The sequence below is a fragment of the Tamandua tetradactyla genome, chromosome 20 (genome assembly GCF_023851605.1).
Source record: "Tamandua tetradactyla isolate mTamTet1 chromosome 20, mTamTet1.pri, whole genome shotgun sequence".
NCBI lineage: Eukaryota > Metazoa > Chordata > Mammalia > Pilosa > Myrmecophagidae > Tamandua > Tamandua tetradactyla.
Genome location: NC_135346.1, coordinates 1,397,051 through 1,405,306, shown reverse-complemented (window position 1 = coordinate 1,405,306; position 8,256 = coordinate 1,397,051).

Sequence of the window (8,256 nt, the reverse complement as noted above, 5' to 3'; positions counted from 1 at the left end):
GCCATTTGTATTTCCTCTTCTGAGAGGTGTCTGTTCAAGTCTTTTTCCCATAATGTAATTGGGTTGGCTGTCTTTTTGTTGTTGAGTTGAACAATCTCTTTATAAATTCTGGATACTAGACCTTTATCTGATATGTCGTTTCCAAATATTGTCTCCCATTGTGTAGGCTGTCTTTCTACTTTCTTGATGAAGTTCTTTGATGCACAAAAGTGTTTAGTTTTGAGGTGTTTCCATTTCTTTCTTTCTTTCTTCAGTGCTTTTGCTTTGGGTGTAAGGTCTATAAAACCACCTCCAAGTATAAGATTTATAAGATATTTCCCTACCTTTTCTTCTAACTGTTTTATGGTCTTAGACCTAATGTTTAGGTCTTTGATCCATTTTGAGTTAACTTTTGTATAGGGTGTGAGATACGGGTCCTCTTTCATTCTTTTGCATATGGATATCCAGTTCTCTAGGCACCATTTATTGAAGAGACTGTTCCATCCCAGGTGAGTTGGTTTGACTGCCTTATCAAAGATCAAATGTCCATAGATGAGAGGGTCTATATTTGAACACTCTATTCAATTCCATTGGTCAATATATCTATCTTTATGCCAGTACCATGCTGTTTTGACCACTGTAGCTTCATAATATGCCTTAAAGTCAGGCAGCATGAGACCTCTTACTTAATTTTTTTCCCTCAGGATACTTTTAGTTATTCGGGGCACCCTGTCCTTCCAGATAAATTTGCTTATTGGTTTTTCTTTTTCTGAAAAGTAAGTTGTTGGGATTTTGATTGGTATTGCATTGAATCTGTAAATCAATTTAGGTAGAATTGACATCTTAACTGTATTTAGTCTTCCAATCCATGAACACGGTATGCCCTTCCATCTATAGGTCGTCTGTGTTTCCTTTTAACAATTTCTTGTAGTTTTCTTTGTATAGGTTTTTTGTCTCTTTAGTTAAATTTATTCCTAAATATTTTATTCTTTTGGTTGCAATTGTAAATGGAACTGGTTTCTTGATTTCCCCTTCAGATTGTTCATTACTAGTGTATAGAAACACTACAGATTTTTGAGTGTGGATCTTGTACCCTCCCACTTTGCTGTACTCATTTATTAGCTCTAGTAGTTTTGCTGTGATTTTTCAGGGTTTTGACATATAGTATCATATCATCTGCAAACAGTGAGAGTTTTACTTCTTCCTTTCCAATTTTGATGCCTTGTATTTCTTTTTCTTGTCTAATTGCTCTGGCTGGAACTTCCAACACAATGTTGAATAACAGTGGTGATAGTGGACATCCTTGTCCTGTTCCTGATCTTAGGGGGAATGTTTTCAGTTTTTCCCCATTGAGGATGATATTAGCTGCAGGTTTTTCATATATTCCCTCTATCATTTTAAGGAAGTTCCCTTGTATTCCTATCCTTTGAAGTGTTTTCAACAGGAAAGGATGTTGCATCTTGTCAAATGCCTTCTCTGCATCAATTGAGATGATCATGTGATTTTTCTGCTTTGATTTGTTGATATGGTGTATTACATTAATTGATTTTCGTATGTTGAACCATCCTTGCATACCTGGGATGAATCCTACTTGGTCATGATGTATAATTCTTTTAATGTGTTTAATCACAAGGATTCGATTTGCTTGAATTTTGTTGAGGATTTTTGCATCTATATTCATTAGAGAGATTGGTCTGTAGTTTTCTTTTTTTGTAATATCTTTGTCTGGCTTTGGTATGAGGGTGATGTTGGCTTCGTAGAATGAATTAGGTAGCTTTCCTTCTTCTTCAATTTTTTTGAAGAGTTTGAGCAGGATTGGTACTAATTCTTTCTGGAATGTTTGGTAGAATTCACATGTGAAACCATCTGGTCCTGGACTTTTCTTTTTCGGGAGCTGCTTAATGACTGATTCAATTTCTTTACTTGTGATTGGTTTGTTGAGGTCGTTTATTTCTTCTCGAGGTAAAGTTGGTTGTTCATGCCTTTCTGAGAAGTTGTCCATTTCATCTACATTGTTGTATTTATTAACATAAAGTTGTTCATAGTATCCTGTCATTACTTCCTTTATTTCTTTGGGGTTAGTGGTTATGTCTCCTCTTCCATTTCTGAGCTTGTTTATTTGCATCCTCTCTCATCTTCTTTTTGTTAGTCTTGCTAAGGGCCCATCAATCTTATTGATTTTCTCATAGAACCAGCTTCTGGTTTTGTTGATTTTCTCAACTGTTTTCATGTTCTCAATTTCATTTATTTCTGCTCTAATCTTTGTTATTTCTTTCCTTTTGCTTGCTTTGGGATTAGTTTGATGTTCTTGCTCTACTTCTTCCAAGTGGACAGTTAATTCCCGAATTTTTGCCCTTTCTTTTTTGATATAGGCATTTAGGGCAATAAATTTCCCTCTTAGCACTGCCTTTGCTGCATCCCATAAGTTTTGATATGTTGCATTTTCATTTTCATTTGCCTCGAGATAATTACTGATTTCTCTTGTAATTTCTTCCTTGACCCACTGGTTGTTTAAGAGTGTGTTGTTGAGCCTCCACATATTTGTGAATTTTCTGGCACTTTGCTTATCATTGATTTCCAACTTCATTCCCTTTATGATTTGAGAAAGTGTTTTGCATGATTTCAATCTTTTTAAATTTATTGAGACTTGCTTTGTGACCCAGCATATGGTCTATCCTCGAGAATGATCCATGAGCACTTGAGAAAAAGGTGTATCCTGCTGTTGTGGGGTGTAATGTTCTATAAATGTCTGTTAAGTCTAGCTCATTTATTGTAATATTCAAATTCACTGTTTCTTTATTGATCCTCTGTCTAGATGTTCTGTCCATTGTTGAGAGTGGGGAATTGAAGTCTCCAACTATTATGGTAGATGTGTCTATTTCTCTTTTCAGTGTTTGCCACATGTATTTTGGAGCGTTCTGGTTCGGTGCATAAATATTTATGATTGTTATGTCTTTGTGCTGAATTGTTCCTTTTATTAATACATAGTGTCCTTCTTTGTCTCTTTTAACTGTTTTACATTTGAAGTCTAATTTGTTTAATTTGTTGGATATTAGTATAGCTACTCCTGCTCTTTTCTGATTGTTATTTGCATGAAATATCTTTTCCCAACCTTTCACTTTCAACCTATGTCTATCCTTGGGTCTAAGATGTGTTTCCTGTAGACAGCATATAGATGGGTCCTGTTTTTGTTTTTAATTTAAAAAAAATTATTTATTAATTTAAAAATTAACAAACCAAATAAAACATCAACATATATAATCAGTAATTCACAAATTCATCACTTAATTGCATATCATCATTTCTTAGAATATTTGCATCAATTCAGAAAAAGAAATAAAAAAGACAACAGAAAAAGAAATAAAACAAACACAGAAAAGAAAAAAAAAAGATTATACTTACCGTACCCCTTACCCCTCGCTTTCATTGATCACTAGCATTTCAAACTAAATTTATTTTAGCATTTGTTCCCCCTATTATTTATTTTTATTTCATGTGTTTTACTCATCTGTTGACAAGGTAGATAAAAGGAGCATTAGACACAAGGTTTTCATAATCACACAGTCACATTGTGAGAGTTATATCATTATTCAATCATCCTCACGAAACATGGCTACTGGAACACAGCTCTACATTTTCAGGCAGTTCCCTCCAGCCTCTCCATTACATCTTGAATAACAAGATGATAGCTACTTAATGTATAAGAATAACCTCCAGGGGGTCCTGTTTTTTAATCCATTCTGCCAGTCTATGTCTTTTGATTGGGGAGTTTAATCCATTAACATTTAGTGTTATTACTGAAGAAAGGGTAGTACTTTCTTCTGCCATTTTGCCTTTTGGATTTTATATGTCATATCTAATTTTCCTTCTTTTTACCTTTACTCATAGTTTTCCTTTCTACACTCTTCTCCACATCTCTCTCTTCTGTCTTTTTGTATCTGTTTCTAAGGCTCTCTTTTTTTAAAAAAAATTATTTATTAATTTAAAAAATTAAGAACAAACAAAAACATTAACATATAATTCTTTTCTACATATATATTCAGTATTTCTCAATATCATCACATAAGTTGCATATTCATCATTTCTTAGAACATTTGCATCAATTCAGAAAAAGAAATAAAAAGACAACAGAAAAAAAAAGATTATACCTACCATACCCCTTACCCCTCACTTTCATTGATCACTAGCATTCCAAATTAAATTTATTTTAACATTTGTTCCTCCTATTATTTATTTTTATTCCATATGTTGTACTCATCTGTTGACAAGGTAGATAAAAGGAGTATCAGACACATGGTTTTCACAATCACACAGTCACATTGTGACAGCTATATCTTTATTCAATCATCCTTGAGAAACATGGCTACTGGAACACAGCTCTACATTTTCAGGCAGTTCCCTCCAGCCTCTCCATTACATCTTGAATAACAAGATGATATCTACTTAATGCATAAGAATAACCTCCAGGACAACCTCTCGACTCTGTTTGGAATCTCTCAGCCATTGACAGTCTGTCTCATTTCACTCTTCCCCCTTTTGGTCGAGAAGGTTTTCTCAATCCCTTGATGCTGAGTCTCAGCTCATTCTAGGATTTCTGTCCAATGTTGCCAGGAAGGTCCACACCCCTGGGAGTCATGTCCCATGTAGACAGGGGGAGGGCGCTGAGTTTGCTTGCTGTGTTGGCTGGAGAGAGAGGCCACATTTGAGCAACAAAAGAGGTTCTCTTGGGGGTGACTCTTAGGCCTAAATTTTAAGTAGACTTGACCTATCCTCTGTGGGGTTAAGTTTCATATGAACAAACCCCAAGACTGGGGGCTCAGCCTATAGCTTTGGCCGTCCACACTGCTTGTGAGAACATCAAGAATTCAATTTGAGGAAGCTGCATTTCTCCCCGCTCTCACCACTCCCTGAAGGGGGCTCTGAAAACACTTTTCCACTCACTGATCGAATCACTCTGGGATTCATCGGGGCATCACTCTGGACAAACCAACAAAATCTCATGTCCTACCTGAGATTCCAAGTACTTATGGTGTTCAATCAAACTATCTACATAAGTTATATTAGGAAATGCACTAGTCAAATTATAAATTTTGTAACAAACGTTTTTTGCTTTAGTCTCACACATAAGGTGACATTTTAAAATATTAACTACCATCTATTTTCAGCACCATGCAATCATGACATTCCTTTGTTCTTCCTCATACAAAATCTAGGGCTCCCTTTAGTATTTCTTGCAGAGCTGGTCTCTTGGTCACAAATTCTTTCAGTGATTTTTTTGTCTGAGAATGTTTTAATTTCTCCCTCATTTTTGAAGGACAATTTTGCTGGATATAGAATTCTTGGTTGGCAGTTTTTCTCTTTTAGTAATTTAAATATATCATCCCACTGTCTTCTTCCCTCCATTTCTGCTGAGAAATCTATGCATAGTCTTATTGGGTTTCCTTTGTATGTGATGAATTGCTTTTCTCTTGCTGCTTTCAAGATTCTCTCTTTCTCTTTGACCTCTTGACATTCTGATAAGTGTCTTGGAGTATGTCTATTTGGATCTATTCTCTTTGGGGTACACTGCACTTCTTGGATCTGTAATTTTAAGTCTTTCATAAGAGGAAATTTTCAGTGATAATTTCTTCCATTAGTTTTTCTCCTCCTTTTCCCTTCTCTTCTCCTTCTGGGAGACCCACAACACGTATATTCGTGCATTTCATATTACCTTTCAATTCCCTGAGTCCCTGCTCATATTCTTCCATTTTTTCCCTATATTTCCTTTTTCTTGTCGGATTTCAGATGTTCCGTCCTCCAGTTCACTAATCCTATGTTCTGTCTCTCGAAATCTACCATTGTAGATTTCCATTGTTTCTTCCATCTCTTCTACCTTGCCTTTCATTCCCATGAGTTCTGTGATTTGTTTTTTCAGATTTTCCATTTCTTCTTTTTGTTCATTCCTTGCCTTCTTTATATCCTCCCTCAATTCATTGATTTGGTTTTTGATGAGGTTCTCCATGTCTGTTCGTATATTCTGAATTAATTGTTTCAGCTCCTGTATCTAATTTGAATGGTTGGTTTGTTCCTTTGATTGGGCCATATCTTTGATTTTCCTGGTGTGATTTGTTATTTTTGCTGGCATCTAGACATTTAATTACCTTAACTAGTTTATTCTGGAGATTGCTTTCACTTCCTTTACCTAGGGTTTTCTTGCTGGGTAAATTTGTTGTCTATCTATTCTTTGACATTCAGTTCAGATTTTTCTGGAGCTCTAGCTTAGGTTTTGTTTAACAGAGGAGAATTTTTCAGTTCTTGTTTTCTTGTTTCTTGCCCTGCTTGTATGGTGCCTTCCCCCCCAACCCTTAGGAGGTCTTTTCCCAGACCAAACTGGCCTCCTATCAGGAGGAAAGAGTCATCTGTGTCAGTTTTCTCTGATGGTGAGACCCAGCAGGTTGAAAGACTTTCCTGTGAAGTCTCTGGACTCTGTTTTTCTCATCCTGCCCAGTATGTGGTGCTTGTCTGCCTGCAGGTCCCACCAGCGTAAGATGATGCAGTACCTTTAACTTTGGCAGACTCTCCCTGCTGGGGGTGTGGTGGAGACAGAGGAGAGTTTGTAGGCTGGTTTTAATGGCTTCAAATTACCAAGCCCTGGTGTATGAGTTCCTTAAGGGAGGGATTCCACCTGAGTTGGGCTTCACCCCTCCCCTGGGGAAGGCACAGGCTCCAGACAAGCCCTCAAACGAGCTTGTTTCTGCCTATGCCTGGGGCGGTTGCAGCCTGAGAAGTCCTGCTGCTGTATCCAAAGGCAGTCAAGCCTTTGTAGAAACACAGCCATAAAAACCTCTGTTTTCTTTTTTTTTTCTTTCTTTTTCCATCAGCCCTGCCCCCTTGGTGCTGGGGCAAAAATGAGCGACCTCCACTTTGACCAGGTTCACCTGAGCTGGGGGCCTATTTTTAGCAGTCAGAATTTGTTAATTAACGCCACAATTGGCGTTTGGTTGGGCTCAGCCCCTGCTCCTGGTAAAGTTCCTTTCCTTTCCCCTCTGGGAAGCAGCCTGTGGGGGAGGGGCACCGGCCGCCACTGCTTGGGGAACTCAGAGTTCTCGGGGTGCTCACAGCTGGTCCAACTGGTCCAGATTGGAATATACTGTGTGTCCGGTCACTGATGTGGCCCCAGGAGCTGTTCTGTACTGTTTCTGGTTATTTCGTAGTTGTTCTGGAGGACGAACTAAAACGTGCGCTTTGCTAAGCCGCCATCTTGGCCCGGAACTCTTATTTATTTTTACTCCATATGTTTTACTCATCTGTTGACAAGGTAGATGAAAAGGAGCATCAGACACAAGATTTTCATAATCACACAGTCACATTGTGAAAGCTATATCATTATACAATCATCTTCAAAAAACATGGCTACTGGAACACAGCTCTACATTTTCAGGCAGTTCCTTTCAGCCTCCAATAGACCATAAACTAAAAAGGGATATCTATATAATGCATAAGAAAAACCTCCAGGGTAACCTCTCAACTCTGCTTGGAATCGCTCTGCCACTGACACTTTATTTTGTCTCATTTCTCTCTTCCCCCTTTTGGTCAAGAAGGTTTTCTCAATCCCTTGATGCTGAGTCTCAGCTCATTCTAGGATTTCTGTCCCACGTTGCCAGGAAGGTCCACACCCCTGGCAGTCACGTCCCACGTAGAGATGGGGAGGGCAGTGAATTTGCTTGTCGTGTTGGCTGAGAGAGAGAGGCCACATCTGAGCAACAAAAGAAGTTCTCTTGGGGGTGACTCTTTGACCCAATTTTAAGTAGGCTTAGCCTATCCTTTGCGGGAATAAGTGTCATATGGGCAAACCCCAAGATCGAGGGCTCAGCCTCCTGATTTTGTTGTCCCCACTGCTTGTGAGAATATCAGGAGTTCTCCAAATGGGGAAGTTGAATTTTCCACCTTTATCCCCATTCCCCCAAGGAGACTTTGAAACACTTCTTTATTCACTGTTCAAATCACTGCGGGATTTATTGGGGCATCACACTAACCTGGACAAACCTACAAAATTTCATGGAACCCCATTAAAGTTTCCATATACTTATGGTGTTCAAGTAAACTGTCCATGTAAGTTAAATTAGGAAATGCATTAGCCAAAATACAGATTTTGTACCAAATAAACATTTCTTGCTTTAGTCTCACACAGAAGTTGAAGTTTTAAAATATGAATGACCATCTATTTTCAACACCTTGCAACATTGACATTCTTTTGTTCTTCCTCACGCAAAAATATTTTTTAAGTTGTACATTTAG